A 19,900-nucleotide genomic window follows, 5' to 3' on the forward strand; every position below is an offset into this window, starting at 1 on the left:
AGAAAACAAGATTTAGCGGCATGCTAGTGTTTAAACTAGGACTGTCAATTAATTGCAGTTAACTCACGCAATTAACTCAAAAAAATTAATTGTGATAAAAATTTTATCATAATGAATCACAGTTTTAATCACACTGTTAAACAATAGAATATCAATTAAAATTTATTAAATATTTCGGATTTTTTCTACATTCATTTTTTATAATTATAGTATTCTGTGATGTAACTGAAATCAAAGTATATATATTTTTATTACAAATATTTGCACTGTAAAAATAATGAACAAAAACAGTATTTTTCAATTCATCTAACAAGTACCATGGTGCAATCTCTTTACCATGAAAGCGCAACTTACAAATGTAGATTTTTGTTTGTTACATAACTACACTCAAAACCAAAACAGTATAAAACTTCAGAGCCTACAAGTCCACTCAGTCCTACTTCTTGTTCAGTCAATCACCAACATAAACAAATTTGTTTACATTTACAGGCGATAATGCTGCTCTCTTCTTATTTACAGTGTCACCAGAAAGTGAGAACAGGCATTTGCATGGCACTTACGTAGCTGGCATTGCAAGGTATTTAGGTGCCAGATATGCTGAACATTCATATTTCCCTTCATGCTTCAGGCACCATTCCAGAGGACATGCTTCCATGCTGATGATGCTTATTAAAAAAAATAAATGCCTTAATTAAATTTGTGACTGAACTCCTTGGGGAAGAATCGTACGTCCCCTGCTCCCTTTTACCTGCATTCTGCCATATATTTCATGCTATAGCAGTCTCGGATGATGACCCAACACATGTTGTTCATTTTAACAACACTTTCACTGCAGGTCTGACAAAACGCAAAAGATACCAATGTGAGATTTCTAAAGATAGATACAGCACTTGACCCAAGGTTTAAGAATCTGAAGTGCCTTTCAAAATCTGAGAAGGGCAAGATGTGAAGCATGCTTTCAGAAGTCTTAAAATAGCAAAATTCAGATGCCGCAACTACAGAGCCTGAACCACCAAAAAAGAAAATCAACATTCTGCGGGTGGCATCTGACTCAGATGATGAAAATTAACGTGCTTCGGTCCGCACTGCTTTGGATTGTTATTGAGCAGAACCCATCATCAGGATGGACGCATGTCCCCTGGAATGGTGGATGAAGCATGGAGGGACATAAATCTTTAGCGTAGGTGACACTGTAAACAAGAAGCGGGCAGCACTATCTCCTGCAAATATAAACAAACTTGTTTGTCTGAGTGACCGGCTGAATAAAAAGGAGGACTGAATGGACTTGCAAGCACTAAAATTTTACGTTGTTTTATTTTTGAATGCAGAGGTTTTTTGTTTTTTTTACTTAATTCTACATTTATAGACTCATAGACTCTAGGACTGGAAGGGACCTCGAGAGGTCATCGAGTCCAGTCCCCTGCCCTCATGGCAGGACCAAATACTCTCTAGACCATCCCTAATAGACATTTATCTAACCTACTCTTAAATACCTCCAGAGATGGAGATTCCACAACTTCCCTAGGCAATCTATTCCAGTGTTTAACTACCCTGACAGTTAGGAACTTTTTCCTAATGTCCAACCTAAATCTCCCTTGCTGCAGTTTAAGCCCATTGCTTCTTGTTCTATCATTGGAGGCTAAGGTGAACAAGTTTTCTCCCTCCTCCTGATGACACCCTTTTGTAAGTTCAACTTTCATGACAAAGATTCACTACAGTACTTGTATTAGGTGAACTGAAAAATACATTTTTTTTTTACAAGGCAAATACTTGTAATAAAAAATGAATACAAAGTGAGCACTGTACTCTTTGTATTCTGTGTTGTAATTGAAATCAATATATCTGAAAATGTAAAAAACATCCAAAATATTTAAATAACTGGTATTCTATTATTGTTCAACAGTGCGATTTATTAATCACAATTCATTTTTGTAATCGTGTGTGATTAATTGCTTAACAGCCCTAGCTTAAACAAAGCTGTTTTTAAAGATTTTAATGAAGCATCAGCTAATTATGTAAAGGACCCCATTTCCAGTATAATATTCATTGACAATATAGGTAAAGATGAAGCAATGGGTTTGATGTAAATCTGTGCATCCTTTTCCGAGGAAAGTGCAAACAAATAACTTGACAGCTTCTGTCAGGAATTAGGAAATGAGAAAGGCTATCAGATACAAGACAGATTTTCTACTTACTGAACAACAAGGGCAGGCTGTTATCTATTACTATAACTGTCTGTAGATCACCTGCACCTTTCTGAACAACTGTAGGACCCACAGCTGAACTCACTTCACCTTGCAGTTACTGACCTACCTGTCAGTCTTGCATTCAACTGATTATTATTGGATTATTGTTGCGTGCTATGAAACCACTCCATTTCTGTTAAGGTTCTGACAAATCAAAAGGATATATAGTACCATGATTAAAAATAATTCCTCCCCAAGTCCCTAGCTGCCCTCCTTCTTCCTCAGTATGTCTCAGAGATCACAGACCAGTCCTAGGTGTTAAGGAATTGGATTCAGAGCCTCTCATTTCAAGGTCACAGATACGGACCATAGTGACCAAAAGTCATTTCTCTCCTAGAATTCTCCTGTTGCCTACATGGAATAAATCTATCAAATTAAAAGTTCTAAGAATTTTAGAAATGAGATGTGCTATTCCATTCTAAGGGCGATTTTCCTTCGATCTTCACGAAGATCTTGGATTTTAATGATGCGTATGATGGCATGATAGTCCAAGTGTTCTCAATATACCTGTTCCTTGGCCAGGTACCACCTCTAGTATACCAATTACAAATTGTGCAAACTAAACCAAAATAAAATAAAATAAAAGTTGGTCAGCATGTGTCCATGAAAATGGACACTGTCCCGTTAAGGACTGTGACACTGCAACATCACTAAATTCTCTTTGTAAGGAGCATGACTTAAGTATTGCTGCTGGTAACTCATTCCCTCTCCTGCGGACAGTCGATGCAACATACTACAGCACACGCAAGTAGTCAAAGTTTGAGCTCTGTATTCACCTTGCTCTGTTTCTTGTAGTAATCCTTATTCCACACTACGTTCTCTACTTGGGCCTGATTTCTGAACACACTGATATCCCATAAACACCACACAGGAGGTGCTCAGCTTCTTCAAAATGAGGCTCTTATGTACCTACCTCCGAATTAAGCCATGCACACAAAGTGGATTTTCACCCACAGCACTGTGAGAGGGGCTTAAGACCCATAATGAGAGCCAGAGCTGTAATAAATGCCAAATCATTGTCATATTATCCTGTTGTATGGCCCATAATGGGAGAGAAGTCTCACATTTGTGTAAACCAGTTTTTTTTGGTTTTGTTTTTTAAAATCTAATCCGACTGCCAGTGCACCTTCCAAACAAGCATAGCCTTTCTAGGCATGGTTAAAACCAAGCTCTCTCAACAAGTCTCTTGTCCACAAATTTGCAAAATGTTGTTCACTATATGCATCTTTTGCTTGTATAGTATGTACCATATCTGTGTCAGAGATGTGTGCAAGAGAACATTATTGCCAGTCTAGTTAAGGTTGCATCAGATTTCTGTTTAAAGGTCAACCCTTTAAGTCTTCTAACATTGACATGCTCGGTCAGATTTCTTTGAAATCTGGTGTGCCTCAGGAGGGTGCAAGATAAGGTTAGTGATCCAAATTTTGGGTTACTTGAGCTACGGGTTCCAGTAGATAAGCCCTCAAAAATAACCATTTTCCAAAAAGATGCTAAGTATGGTTTTTGTGGGGTTTTTTTGGCGCAGAGATAGAGATCAAACTATTGCTGTGATTCAGGTCAAATTGGTCTCAGTCAGTCAGTTTTTACCCAAGTTAGTCTTTACTTACCCACTAAGTCTTTGGGGGATTCAATTGCACCAATAAAGAAAAGATGCTGCCACTTTATGCTTGCCTAGCTAGTTTGAGGGGATCTTCTGATGCCATTACCCCCAGTGAATACCCTGCCATTAATGTTTCTAGTCTGAACCTTAGTACACCTGAACAATAAAGATTTAATAACTCACACTGCTTGCTACAAGTTGTCCCTGTTATATTTAACGTGTTCTTATTTCCTGTAGATAGGCAAGCCTTGTATTGCCCTGCTACCTTAACACTGCCCTCTTTCTGGAATGCCATGATACGTCGCATTAACACATCTACCTTTACTTTGCCAATCCTTCAGTTTCTAAAATGTATATGCTCTTCACCTCCTTTTACAATCCATCTACTCTCATCCATGGGATTCCATCTAAAGACTATGTAAGGGTAAAATTGAGGCAGAGGTTATCCATGTCACCTTCCCTCTACCCTCTTCAAGCAATTCCTCAACAGACACATACAGCATCAAGGGCCAGTGAGTAAGATTCAAGAGGTCCCATATCATAGCATACATTCATATACTTATCCAAGTCCCCAGAAAGAATACCACATGTACAATTTAAGAACCACTTCACAGCCTTTTACAACTGCCTTACACTTACTCACAGGACACCTCCACCTACACTTTCTTTTAACCATAATTAAAGCATTATAATCCTCTCAGATTCCACCTCACTGCTGACTAATAATCTTTATAATAAAAGCCCTATAGACTATCAGGGTTGGAAGGGACCTCAGAAGGTCATCTAGTCCAACCCACTGCTCAAAGCAGGACCAATCCCCAGATAGATTTTTGCCCCAGATCCTTAAATGACCCCTTCAAGGATTGAACTCACAACCCTGGGTTCAGCAGGCCAATGTTCCCCACATTGAATTGTCTCTCCCCCCTACTGACATAACCTACACAATTCTGGATTGAAATTATGCCTACTGGATCCTGAAGGTACATCTGCAGCTCTTCCCTTTGCTCACACACATCTAAGTGCACAAATCATAGACTCCCTCATAAGATAATCACAGCTCTGTCAGACCCCTCAAAGTAATCTACATGTCCTCACATCACAAACACACCTCTGCCAAGCAGGCCCAACGATTGCCTCCACCATTTAGCACAGGTACATCCAGCACCTAACACACTATCTGCACCTGAAGTGCATGCAAATAATCCCTGTTCGCTACTGCCAGCTCCAGGAGATCAGTGGAAAGATGGCGGGGGCTACTTTTTTCCTTCCCTTTTTATCCTTTATTAGTGTTAGATAGAATCATGTGGGTGAGAATAAGCTGAAAAAGGAGGTGAAGAGCTTGTACATTTCAGCAACTGCGAGGTTGGCAGAGCAAAGATCTGTGTTTTAACAGGGTGTACTGTGGCACTGCTGAAAGAGGACAGCATGAAGGTTGCATGTATATCCTCAATTGTGCATTTCCTGATTTTCCAAAGTTCATGTTTTGTTCAACACAATGTTCTGCAAGAGAAGGGCACACCACCAAGTAATTTTAACATCCATATTAACCAATTTGCCAAATGGTGGCAATTTCACTGAAACAAGCATATAACAGTTAATGCTTTGTATATTTAAAGCACATTACAAACTTAGAGCAATCAAATCACTGACTTCTCAGTAATTTTAAAAAGGAGCTTATTTTTTCTTCTTTGCCAGAATGATCCAAATTTAAAATCTTACATTTATTGAACATGGTGCCTTCCATCACCCAAGAACCCTAAAGCACCTTACAATTTATGTACTATGTGGATCACTTCACTCAATGCTGAACCACAGCCACCCCTGGAGTGGAACAGGGCAGCTTTCTAACCATATAACAGCTTGGGACAGAAAGAGAAGATTGAACAGCACACACCAAGTCACCAAAACCAGTTCCTCCAGCACCAAGGATCGGCGGCACTGGAAAACGTCTACTTAGATGCTAATACCTATGATGACTAGTAGCAAGTTTTTGCCTCATCATTTATCGCTAGGGCTCTACCAAATTCACAGCCATGAAAAACACGTCACAGACTCTGAAATCTCGTCTCCTTCCCCCACCCATGAAATCTGGTGTTGTGTGTGCTTTTACCTTATACTATACAGATTTCACAGGGGAGACCAGCGTTTCTCAAATCAGGCATCCTGACGCAAAAGGGGGGTTGTAGTATTGCCACCCTTACTTCTGAGCTGTTTCAGAGCTGGGTGGCCAGAGAGTGGCAGCTGCTGACTGAGGGCCCAGCTCTGCAGGCAGAAGGGTGGCAATACTGTACCACGTCATCCTTACTTCTGTGCTGCTGCTGGCAGGGCTCTACCAACCACAGCAGCGCAGAAGTAAGGGTAGCAGTACTGCAACCCCCCTATAATAACATTGCGATTTCCCCACAATTTCTTCTTGTGTCAGAACCTGTACAACAACACCATGACGTTTCAGATTTAAATGGCTGAAATAATGAAATTTATTATTTTTAGAACCTTATGACAGTGAAATTAAGCAAAATGGACAGTGAATTTGGGGTAGGCCCCATTTATCACATTACTTACCTCTGAATTGAGCAATATATGTATTGGCCTACAGGGAGCAGTATAAAACCCTACTGAAAATGGGCAAAGTTGTGTTTTAAAATGTTAGCATGAATTCTGCATGGTTTGGCCTGGTTTCTTTCCAGCTAAGAGCCAAGCCTATTTTCACGATAAAAATAAAATAATTTAATACTGTGGCGTCTGTATAATGATCAAGTGGAACAACAGATACATGAGGAAGCAGAATCTTGCTTCCAAAATTGAGCAAAAAGATACAACTAGGAAAACAAAATGAGGATTTTAAAAAAAAAAAAGAAAAAAGCAACAAATGAGGAAACAAAGAAGGCAAAGCTGGGTTGTAACAAGCATGACAAGTTCCATCTGCAAAATATTTCTGAAGAGAGCTGCCAGAAGAGAATTATTTCACGGATTCCAAATTCAAGACTATGGTTGAGTTAATACAGACATAAAATGAGTGCTGCCGCTGTTAGTCCTGGTTTCACTCAGCCATGACATAAACCTGAACACAAAGCAAAGGGGGTGAGGGGGAAGAGAAAAATAAAAAGGGCAGGAAAAGAATGAAAGCAGTTAAATGAGAAAGAGGGCGGAAAATAATGATAGAGTTAATCAGAATAGAACAGCCAGCTCCACCTACCTCATTCTGCACTGGCTTCTCATTCACAGAATAAGGCAGCATTTTGGTACAGTGCAGACACAGAGCTACTATCATAAGCTGCTCAGAGGAGAGGGAGGAATTATTCTCCTTGCTAAAGACACAGTGCGTTGTAATGCCATTGCCACACAGGAGGAAGAATTTGCATGAGAAATAGGAAGTGAGTATAGCTACACTTCGCATAAGAACGGTGATACTGGGTCAGACCAAATGTCCACCTAGCCCAGTATTCTGTCTTCTGACAGTGGCCAATGTCAGGTGCTTCAAAGGGAATGAACAGAACAAGTGATCCACCTCGTCGCCCATTTCCAGCTTCTGGCTCCTTCTCCTTTTGCTAGCACACTACAATTCCCTCTGGAATATTTAGAACTGCAAAAACTAAATGAAAAATAAAATATAGCCACAGTATAAAACTCCCATTTCTTGACTCTATCAATAACCGCAGAGATCTGTGCCACACAGGGACCTATAGCCCAGCGTGCTGGTTTTAGGAGACCAGCCACTTTAGAATGATTTGTGACACAAGTTAGCCAGAGGTTCTTTTATGCAAAGGGAGAAAAACAAACCCATGAAGTACCAGAATGAAAGATAGGCGTCAGGAGCCAGCAAAGATTATTTTCTAAAACGTAGCACGTGTCGTTCCTTAGAGGAATAGTTTCTACACTGCTGGCTCTGGTCTCCCTGCAGCCCGTTCCCGCCCCCACACCCCAGACACTTGTTGAAACATTAGCTTAAAACACTGACCATAAAAGGCCAGCAAATGGATACTTTCAACACAGTTTTATTGTTCTCTCTCAAAGACTTCACTAACTCCTCAGTCTATATGAAGCAGAAGAATCAGACTTGTCAAGGACATGTCAGGTCCTTTCCAAGATAGTCTCAAACACACAGTACTTTAGATTTCTCTAGTTCACTCCATTTGCTTAATGAGTTGTAGGATTACATCTCATTGCAATTCCCAGGGCAGAAGGATTTCACAAGCATCCTGCAGGTGATCAATTTCAGCAAAGCAGTTCAGCTTGATGAGGGATAGCTTCATGATGCCAGCTGATATTTTCAAAGGCTCTATGGCATTTATACTACACACAATTCCACTTCCTAGTGGTTTGCTGTATTTGGCTGATGTTTTGCAGGTTAAGTTGAAAGGGGGAGCGATTGATTAAACAAACACTGTGTGCTCCCTGTTCGCCTGGGGGCGATACTCAAGCTTCCAATGCAAAGCCTACTTTGCACATGGTAGTAGGGAATCAGGCTGGCTAGGAGAAAGACAGAACACGCATACACAAATGGGCTAAATGCTTCTTTTTAGCCAGAGATGTGTTATCCAGCCAAAAATATGGCATCCAGTTATCCAGCAGCCTGCTGGAATCAAGTGGTCATTATCTCACATCTAATACATCTCTACCTTGATATAACGCTGTCCTCGGGAGCCAAACAAATCTTACCGCGTTATAGGTGAAACCACGTTATATTGAATTTGCTTTGATCCGCCAGAGTGCACAGCCGTCCCCTACCCCCCGTAGCACTGCTTTACCGCGTTATATCTGAATATGTGTTGTATCAGGTGGCGTTATATCAGGGTAGAGGTGTACTTATGCGAGGAATAAAGCCTCACTCCATAAGGAGTTATTGCTGTTCTAAAAGTGAACAGCGTATTTCACAGAGCAGTAGTTCTCAAACTTTTGTACTGGTGACCCCTTTCACATAGCAAGCCTCTGAGTGCAATCCCCCCTTATAAGTTAAAAACACTGTTTTATATATTTAAACACCATTATAAATGCTGGCAGCAAAGCAGCGTTTGTGGTGGAGGTTAACAGCTTGCGGACACCCCCCCACCATATAATACTGTTGTGACCCCCCCCCCATGGGTCCTGACACCCACTTAGAGAACCCCTGTCATAGAGGGAAGCTGGGAGTGGAAAAGTCTCTAGTGACTGAAAGGGCAGAGATAAGAAAGAGCACTTTCCTAGGGCTATATAAAGGGAGGAACTGGAGATAATTGCAAGGATGACACAGTGACATGCAGATTCTGAAGCTGCAGAGAAGTGATGGCTTAACACAGAACAACAGAGTTGGTTTTTCTGAAGTGTGGTGCAAAGAAAGTCAGCAGTCTCCTGCCTTCCAGACCCTCATTGCTTGGGCAGTTTCAATACTCTCTAAATATGAATGTAAGAATTTTATCTGTCCATTAGCAGTGCTTTAACTGAGTCTCCAAAATGGCCACCTGAGAATGTGCTGTTCTTAGCATACCATCATTGGGTTTGACACTTTGGCCCTTTACTGTCAGAGGCAGAGAATTCCAGTTACTAACCATTTAAATCGCACATTTGTTCCAGCTTAGGTTCTAATGAAAAGACTCAAGGCAAGAGTGATTTAGATGCGTAAATGCAGGTTTTGAGCAGCACAAAGTATGGCCACATCATATACCTGGTATATATACACACACACTTTCTTCCTTCTACAAAAGTACACAATACATACACTAAACTTCGAAGGTTTCAGGTTTGAAAACAAACAGTCTCATGAGAAAACCTTAATGTTAGCATTCATTAAAAAAACTAGAAAGTCTTTCAGAAATTATTGCTTATGCCCTGTCATTCAAGCCACGTGACTGTCATTTAATGTATTTATTCCACAAATTTCAAACTTCCACTAAAATAAGATACACAATGCTCAACAGCCTTAAACTCAGATTTTTTTTAAATGCACTTTTCATGAAATGCAGCCTCAAGTAACCACTTATCTTCAACATCCTCCTAAGAGTATATCTTGAAAACACACAGTGTAAAATCCACAAACATTCCAACTACATTAATGCAGGTTCTAATATAACTATTTTATATCAGAGGGACAGGCAATTTACAGGACCATGGCTCCCAGGGGAGCTCTGTCTCCAACAAGGATTAGTACAAATACACTGGGTCTCAAGTGACAACCACAATATCTGCAGATTTCCCAGGGGATCTCAAAGTAACAGTGGATTAGCGACTGTCCAGCCCACTACCTGGTACGGTATAGATTATTAACAACCAATTATAAGGCTATGTACTTTACAAGCTTTAGCTAAATTAATCCTCAACACAGCTGTCAGGTTGATCAAAGGGAAAGATCAAGTGGCATTAGTGCTATTTGAGACCCAGTCAAACTTTGGGGACTAACAGAAGGGAAAACAATCATGTCTCACCACAATCACAAGTATTCCGCAATGAATTCCTCCTCTACTCAGTATTTGAACAGAATATCTTAGACTGTCAGCATGTAACGCAGAGCACTGTCAGAGGCAGAGTGCTGTCAAAAGGATCTAGTTTGCTAATTGGGGTAGGGTCGTATTCTCTGAAAAACCAAGCCCATCTCACACTGTACCATCTACAGGCTGCTAGTAACGCTGTAAATCTTCACAAGCAGAAACACAATTCTCCACTTCATGGCATATGGCAGGATCACCAGGGAGACACGGAGGAGCAGAAGGTATTCAAAGGAGGATAGCATTCTGGCAGGTATCAGAGTTGGGAGGGGCAGAAGGGAAGAGAAGAAATAAAGAGCAGCAATTCTCAGAATCTTAACAATAAAAAGATACAGGGAGAGCTCTATCCCCCACTCTCGCTCATTCAGTATTTTACTTCCGCTCATGGAGCAGAGAAATCAGAGGCATTCATTTCCTTCTGAAGTGTTTGGGAGATAAGACTGTGTATGTAGTTCATGTACCACACTTAGGCCTTGTCTACACCACAAAGTTGTAGCGCTGGTGAGGGGGTTACAGCGCTGCAACTTAGGTGGTGTACACATCTGCAGAGCATTACCAGCGCTGCAACTCCCTGTTTGCAGCGCTGGCCGTACACCCGGTCGAACCTCGGGTGTAGAGGATCCAGCGCTGGTGATCCAGCGCTGGTCATCAGGTGTAGACACTCACCAGCGTTTTTCTTGACCTCCGTGGAATAAGCAGGTATCCCAGCATACCTGAGGAAGCCTCTGGTAATCAAGCAGGTCTCCTTCCCCGCGGTTTGCTCTCGCGTTCCCCGAACCCCGAGCAAGCAGGTCTCCTTCCCCGCGGTTTGCGGGGGGGTTCGGGGAACGCGAGAGCAAACCGCGGGGAAGGAGACCTGCTTGCGGGGGGGTTCGGGGAACACCGGAGCAAACCGCGGGGAAGGAGAGCTGCTTGCAGGGGGGTTCGGGGAACGCGAGAGCACACTGCGGGGAAGGAGACCTGCTTCCCCGCGGTTTGCTCTCGCGTTCCCCGAACCCCCCTGCAAGCAGCTCTCCTTCCCCGCGGTTTGCTCTCATGTTCCCCGAACCCCCCTGCAAGCAGCCCAACAGCGCTGCAGTGTGGCCACATCTAACACCACTTGCAGCGCTGGTTGCTGTAAGTGTGGCCACTCTGCAGCGCTGGCCCTATACAGCTGTACTAATACAGCTGTAACAACCAGCGCTGCAAAATTGTAGATGTAGACATACCCGTAGACATACCCTTAGGCATGGACACACATACCTGACAGGCTAGGATGAAGTCCAGTTGTCATGAGAGCTATAGACATAGGTTGGTGAAGGCAGTATTTGCAGTGGATAGCGGGCAGCAGGCCTGGCTCTACTAACGGTTAAGAGCAGATTACTAGATCTGCTAGAATATTGTCCATGTCAAATGCAATCTTTCTGATGAATGTTGCTAAATCATGTTGCTATTATCTTATCTTTCATGTACGCTTGCAGCATGCTTTGAAAATGCAATTTAAACCTTGAAGGTCAAGCAAATTCCCATCCAATGATGTTCCACTGATAACAGGGCTTGTCAAAGGATGCTTTGAAGGGAAGAGATCACTGAGTTTCAAACCACTGAGATTAATTTCTATAACTTTCTTATTTACAACAGGCAATTGGTGAAAAAACTACAGCATGGTGGGTAGAGCCAAAAGACTAAGAAAAATGGGAAGTTTATGGAGGAGCAGAAGTATAACAGTAGATTACTACAACACCAGTGAAAGACCCAAAGTGCTGCAAAATTGAAAAACTCAGAAAAAACTCCCTTAAAGACCTTTCTAAGGAATATTTCTGTGCGTTTACAGTTAAATTCAGAACATTTCCCTTTTCTATCTATAGAATAACCTATTTAGGAAGATTTGTATCATATCAAGTGCTTTGAGATCCTCAGGTGATAGGTGTAAAATATTACAGAAGATCCCTCTTAACTGGGTCATCCTCTAGGCCAGCTTATCTTCCCAAAGAAGAGTAAAGTCCACTTCTGTAAGGAGCAGTTTAAAAAGTTGAAAAAATACAATACTGAAAAAAAATGGTACTCTGCATTTCATCAGCATTTCTTCTTTTAAACTTTGGTATCGCAACTTCTGCATTAATAAAGCAGCGTTCAATAATTCAGAAACATTTAACACCTGGATAAACACCACTCAGAACCAACTAAAGACAACTTCATAGTAACAGAGGCATTGCCAGCCCAGTTCAGTCCCAAAGTCCATCCAGTCCAGTATCCTGTCTCCAGCAGTGGCCTGTACTAGATGCTTCATAGGAAGAAGATACCCTGTAGTAGGCAGATGTAGAATAATCCATCTCCAGAAGCCTTGTCCAAATCCCTACTAGGTAGAGATTGGTTTAAAAACTGAAGCGGGAGGTTTTGCCATACTAACGTAACTCCTTATAGTAAATCTAGCTCAGGATATTGTTATCCATATAAATGTCCAATCTTTCTTTGAATTCTACTACATTCTTGCCCTCAGTACACCATAGCAATTAATGCTTAATTGTGCATTGTGTGAAAATGTATTTTATCAGTTCTGAATTTGCTGCCTTCCAATTTCATTGAGTTTTCCCTTGTTCTGTGCCCTGTCTTATAACACAAGAAGTTTCTGATCTCCCGTCTCTAGACCACTCACTTTTGTATACTTACTATGTCCCATTTTAATCATCTTCTTTATAAAGTAAAAATCTTTGTAAAAGTGTTTTTCCAGCCCCTAGATCACTCTTATAGCCCTTCTCTGAACCTCCTCCAACTCTGCAGTATCCTTTTCAAGAGGGGGTGACCAATACTGGAGTGGTATTTGATGTTCTCCATATTGTTCTCCATCCCATTCCATATGGAACTGGACATCATTTGCTTTTTTGACCACAGCTGCACACTGAACTTTAGTTTTCATTAAGCCATCCACAATGATGCCCAGGATCTTTTCTTCAGACTGGTTATTAGAGTCCTCTACGGTCTATGAATTGTTCAAGTTTTTCTCCCCAGTGTGCATTAACTTTCCTTTATCAAACACTAAATTTCCTCTGCTACAGCACTGCCCATTCATCTAGCTTGAAGTTTCTCAATCTTTTCTGGACTTGTCTAACCTAAATAATTTTGTGCCACCTGCAGATTTTGCCCCTTAACTGCTCATCCTCCTTTTCCAGAGTAAATATTTAACAGCACAGGACCTCGAGGCACTCCACTGTTAACTTCTTGTCATAACGAAAACTGACAATTTATTTCTACTCTTAGTTTTAGATCCATGACACAACTTTCCTTCTTACCTCATGCCTTAGTCGCTTTAGTCGCTTTAGTCGCTTTTTGCAAGGAACCTCAGAGGCCTTTTGAAAGTCGATATAACTTATATCAACTGGTTGTCTTTTAGTCACTACTTTGACCATTCAAAAAAACTAAGATTTGTGAGGCATGATTTTCCTTTATGGAAACCAACCAGGTTAGAACTAATCACATCATGATTACAGCTAACATTTTGCCATGTAGGTCATGGAAATTGTGAACTTGAATAAGTCAGTGAAAATTTGGAAATGGCGGTAAACACACATTTGATTAGGCCTTCAAATTAAGTGGCAGTGCAATCTGGTGCACATGGTCACAGCAACACTCAGGTTTGTCCCATCTGCCCCGCTGGAGATGGGGACAGAGGGTTGGGAGAGACAAACCTGAGTGGCACCGTGAGCCTGTGCACCAAGTTGAACCGGTACTTGGTTTGGAGACCTAATCAAATGTGTTTTATAGACATTTCCAAATTGTCACTGACTTATTCAAATTCATGATTTCCAGGCCACAATGTTAAGAGCAAGGAGCTGGGCCCAGACCCCATGCTGTGGGAGAGGAGCTTCCACTGTGGGGTGAGTGCAACGTGGGCTCACTCTCCAACTGCCCCTTCTCCCAGGCCTTACCTTTCAGCACCCCTACTATACTCCTGAGTATGCTGATGTGGCAAAACTACATCCTGTGACCTCTCTGTGACTTATTGTTTTGTCTCATATCTCTACCATGAAATTTACTGAACTTCCATCCAAAACCTGTAAACTTAACCATGATGTTCCAGGTATTCCATTATTCTATCTGTAACTATCATTACAAGCAACTGACCAGCTACAGATGTAAAGCTTACTGCTCTGTAGTCTGCAGCTGCAATTCCGTGTGATGCTTGGGATGGCAAAAACAGAGCCGGCCCTGACAAAAAGTATTACTTCCCACACCTTGTCCTTTGAATCTTGATGTTTAGCATGTTAGTTTCACCAAGCAGTATTTGAGAATACCGTTTTGAGCAGAACTGACATTCACTAATATTCAGATAAAAATCAGATCTTTAGGACTTTCCACTTGAGCAGGTGTTCCAACTAAGTGTGTCCAGAATCGTTCGCATGAACTACATTAGGTTAGTCATCCATTAGATTTGTATAGCCTCTTTCACCCTGAAGGATCCCAAACTTTGTGCACATGGGATCACAGAAATTCAATCATCTTTAGGGTGGAGGCCAGCAGTCACAACAGTGGGAAAATAAACTCTTTTTAGCCAACTACATTGGAGCCAACCCCCCACTCTCACAGTAAGTGCTATGTAATCTTTAGGAGTCACACAGAGCAGAAAGCAGCTCAGTTTGAGGCAACAAAACATCCTTCATTAGTTTAGGACATGTGTCATTACACCAGGATTTCTCAACGTATGGGTTGCAACCCAAATTTGGTTCTCCAAAATGTGTCAGTCTTGTCTGGGAGGCCCAGAGTGGTAGTTGGAGGTGGTCAGTCCTGCAGAGCCTGCCCAGCACTCACACCACAGCAGCCGCTCCAATCCCATAGGGCTGGCTGGGCTCAGCTTCCTGCTCTGGATGTTGTGACCTGGTGCATGGTGTAGCAGCATCACTCAGGTTTAGCACAGCTGTCCCTCCTTCATGAGGAAGGGGATCCAGCCAAGGCAAATTTGAGTGAATGGTGCTGCAACCCAGGTTGCAATGCCACCCCACAAATATGGGCTGGCTGACCCCCAGTCAGGGGAACCAGGTCAAACCTGAGTTGTGCTAGGACCTCTGAGATTGCAACACCTGGAGCCAATCCTAGCCAGCCCTGTGGGAGCCACTTCTATGGTACTCTCAGTGTACTTTAGTACTTGTTATGTTAATGGGTATATTATATACTGTGGATAAGAAACATTGAGTAAGCCAGATTTTTTCTACTCTAAAGCTATTTACTAGGTCACCACAGGCCAAGGTTTATAAGTGGGTCCTGAGCCCAAAAAGGTTGAGAACCACCAATAGATACTATCAACTAGGTAAGAAGAATGCTGCCAGAGAAAATTTATTCAGCAACAGATTCATACCCTCATACCCTCAGCATGGAACTGGCCTCCCATAAAAACAGGCAGAGGCATTTCAAAACATGTTTCACGCATCACAGTGGAGTAGCCAATGGAGAGGTAGCACGTGAACCGTGACTAGCACAAGGAGATGGACTGCCAAGGCAGAGCCAAAGCAGCATGGGATCAAGATCAAAGTTAAGAAGGAACTTCAGAAATCGAGCTGGGCCTAGAAGCCCACAGAGATAAACCCAACAAAGGAAAGCTTGAGAGAAGACATACAAGGAAGACAGGAATTTATCGATTCAGGGGGTCATTACCTGAAAGACTGCTTTATCTAGCTTATTAATCCTCTTGAAATATTTTATTTCTCTAGACCAGAAATACGCATGAGAGTTCAAATTAACCAACAGAGAAAACACTCTGCAAGCCTCAAAAAGCTAAAGAGAAAGTCACAAGGTAACACACTCTTCTGCAGTGCTTGATATTTTGTGGGTAGTGCAGCCCCAGTGCTTTTTTTTCCTAGCCTTGGGTTTATGATGTCAGAATGGTTCATCTTTTGCAGCTGCCTGGCTTGGAGTGGTATTTCGTTTGCCACTTATTGAACTTGGCCCTTTTAAAAAGGCCACTTTAATTAGAAGATGAAATATTGAATATCAGCCTGGTCATGAACATGAAACTTACTATGACAAAGGGAACTGATCAATGTGACCCCTTGAAGCTTCTTTGGCTAAAATTAGAAAAAAAGTGTCTGCATTTTATTTCAGGCTCCAGTAGTTCAATTACTGAACTTTTAGTGTTGTCCCTTGGTAACCTGCAGTCAACCTTTAGAGCAAATCATGGATGCAAATCTAGTCTGTGTGCATGAAGGATACTCTCCACATGGAAAGAGGGCTTTTCCTGTCTGCACTTCACCTCAAAAGCTTAGCAAACTGGCATAAAATAAGCAAAATCAAGCAGCGAAACCAGATTAGTTTAGCTGTATTGATTAGTCTTTGCCGTAAGGATAGTGTTTGCATCGCTGACACAGGATTCAGCATACAGCAGTAATCACCTTATTTATCAGATGTCCTGGCTCTCAGGAATTTTAAAGTTCACTGTTGCAACAAACCTGAGATAAAGTCTTATCTTGAGTTGCTCAAACTTTTCAGAAGGAGCTCTGATTAAAATTCTGTACATCGAGTTCGAAAAATAACCCTATGGGAAGAAATGTGATCCGAGTGCAAGACTGGAGTCTTGACTCCCAGTTCTAAGAACAGCATTACCATGAATTTGCTGTACCACCTTGCCTGAGTTACGCCCGTCTGTGCCACAGCAGACCATTGCACATAAGTTTAACAGTTATTCTTTAACGTCTCATTCAGTTTTTATCCCTATGTACATGCACAAGCTCAGATCAGAAAGATAACACATTTATTTATTTATTTATTTTTAAGAAACAGTGAGGTCAAGGGGAGAGAAGGGAGGAGAAAAAACTGCTCCGCTTCCCAGCAACCAAAATATTCGAGACCATCCTGCTGGTACAAGTCTCCTTGCTTGGATTCTCATAAGAAGGGGAGAAAAAAAAAAAACAAAATTAAATTGCTCTCCGTGGAGATTAACAGGAAGGGTATCATCATCATCATCGCTAGGTTTTTTGGGAACCTCTCTCAGAGTCCTAATAACCTTGAGTCACACACACATGAACCAGAAACTCCTCACAGTACCATTGCAGCTTTCTTCTTCTCACTCCTTTCATTCTGACACATTTGTCTTTCCAAGCCAGCATTAGCAGGAAAGATAGAGATCTCAGATACCATGGGAGAGCCTGACTCCACCTTTGAATCTCATTAGCAACTTATAAACTTATTGGGGGGGGGGTGTCAGCTCCTGATCACGCATCCCTGTCCCAGCTGAACATACCAAAATCCATCCTCCTCATCCCTCAGGCCCCCCATAACCTGGGAATCATCTTTACTCACTGCCCTTCGCATCTAGGCGAGATCCAAGTGTTGCCTCTTCTGCCTCCAGAACATTTCTAAAATCCACAGCTAAAACTAATAGTTTCTCAACAACTCCAACCTCCCACTTTCTAACTTTCAACCCACATCAACTCTCCCAGAGCCAATTACAAATACAGCTGCTAAAACAATCTTCCTTCCCCATTGTTCTGCTCTTCTCCCTATAAATCCCTCCACTGTCTCTCCCTTCAATTAAACTCAAGATTAACCTCTGCTCCTTCAAGATCCTCCACCATTCTGCCCCTTCCTTACTTTTTCAGTTGTGTCATGGCACTATCCCAAGCCACTCCACCGCATCGACACATGGCACGGACATTATTTGTTTCTCTCACAAACATCAGTGCTTTCTTTCACTGTGCTCATTAAGTAGGGAATGCCATCTCTGTACCAGTCCCTAGGGCCACTATCCACTCCCTCTCTAGACCCACTTCCATCATGTCACCTACAATAAATCACTTAACCCATAAGCGCTGCTTGAAACATCAGAGATAGTTGTTTGTTTATTAAGTTCTGATTGTGTGGCTCCATGAAACTGCATCTGCTACATGTGTAACAATACCCTTGAACTCCCACTGCCTTCTATAGTTTTTAGAATGATTCAAGTTAGTGTGACAAATTATATTGCAAACTAGTAGCTGAAAGCCCATGCTGCCACATGGATGTAATTCATAAAGTCATCTCTGTAAAAAAACTGAAATTGGCTGAGAACTTAAAAACTGGATGCTAACAGACCAAAAATCCCAGTGATGGCTGAACCTGTTGATGATCCATGGCAATAGTTTTATGGTAAGCATGAACACGGGTGAGAAATTGTGTGCGTTATACTGGGAGACTTATGTTAATTTGAGTGGCAAACTATGGGTATGTGCTGCACTGAGGAGCTGTATGTGTTGGGTTTATTGTGTGCACTAGTTGTAGTTATGTGTGTCTGGAGGGACACATGGAGAGATCTGTGGATGGCAGTTGGGCAAAGTAATTCACCATATGCAGTCTCATACAACCAATTAAGTGTTGCATTCTAATTAGCTATAGAGTAAGGGTGGTGATTGGCAGAGTTATCTCTGATATCACAGCACGCTAAAACTCCTGCACAGATACAGGCTCCACTCTAACTGTATGCCACACAAGCGTAATTCACAAACTCAAAATGGCGGAGAACTTAAAAAGCTGGATGGTAACAGATCATGTAATATCGTGATGATGCAACTTGGTGATGTTTTGTACAAGGGCAGCTTTAGCAGGGGTTCATGGGTACAAGTGCATCTACAAAAACTCCACAGCAGCATCTCCTGTCCCCCATGGGGCCACATCCAGCTCCCCACTCTTGGTGCTTCAACTTGGAGGCACCACCACCCACAGCAGCACCCTTCACCCACACATTGCCACTAATTCTGGCCCATTGCAGAGGGGAGGCAGCTGGAGATCAAGTCCTCCCCCACACTGAACCCTCAGTGGCGGCTTCTATCTCACAGGGCTGGACCCAGCTCCCCACAATGGGCGCTGTGACCTGGTGCATGGGCTCACAGCACTACTCAAGTTTTGCCCAGCCACCCCTTCAATCAAGTGCACTAGGTTGCAATACTCACACTGGGGAGCCAGCCCCATGTAACCAGAGCCACTGCTACAGGATCAGTGTGGGGCAGGTTCATTCTCCAGCCCCTCACCTTGCCCCAAGCCAGCATGAGACCTGCTGCATCAAGATAGAGTGTGCTGCTGCGGTTGTCTATGCCCCTACATTGGGGCAAGGAAGCAGCATCAGCCTGCACCCATTGAATTGGGAGGCTACATCTCCTACCCCCTCAAAACACACTTCACAGATGGTTTGCGCCAATGCTAAAAATTAAAATATCCAGCAGGGAGTAATTTTATTCCAGATATTAAGAGGCAAGCCAACAAATAAAGCACGTCAAGTATGGCGACAATTACAAAGAGATCCATGAATTTTCTTTTTTATTTATTATTTCAGATGTTTAATAGCAGTGAGCACCAAGCATTAATAGGCACATCTTATTCCAAAACCACGGCTCACCTCTGAACATAAAAATGAAATAACCTAGTCAGAGCCCAGACTTCAGAGATATTTGTTTATGTAGTGTACAAATAACCCTAAGTATGATTTTTAGAAGAAAAAGTGGACAAGCTGTTAATTCTATTTCCTTTATGATGTTCAAAGCACGTTCTTTCTGCTCGTCATTTCCTCTATGACTTGCTTTTTGAGCTTTCAAACAGGCATTAAAAGGAATGTTCAGGGGTAGAGTGTGAAGAGAACAGGATTGTGTTTGTACCAGAGT

General features: G+C 42.1%; 1 protein-coding gene across 4 annotated transcripts in view; it reads right to left on the reverse strand.

Annotated features, from left to right (window-relative positions):
* The window catches only part of SCAI (suppressor of cancer cell invasion), a 110,242-nt gene that overhangs the window by 67,426 nt on the left and 22,916 nt on the right, over positions 1–19,900 (reverse strand). The window lies entirely within an intron of this gene.

The sequence above is a fragment of the Gopherus flavomarginatus genome, chromosome 17 (genome assembly GCF_025201925.1).
Source record: "Gopherus flavomarginatus isolate rGopFla2 chromosome 17, rGopFla2.mat.asm, whole genome shotgun sequence".
Taxonomy (NCBI): domain Eukaryota; kingdom Metazoa; phylum Chordata; order Testudines; family Testudinidae; genus Gopherus; species Gopherus flavomarginatus.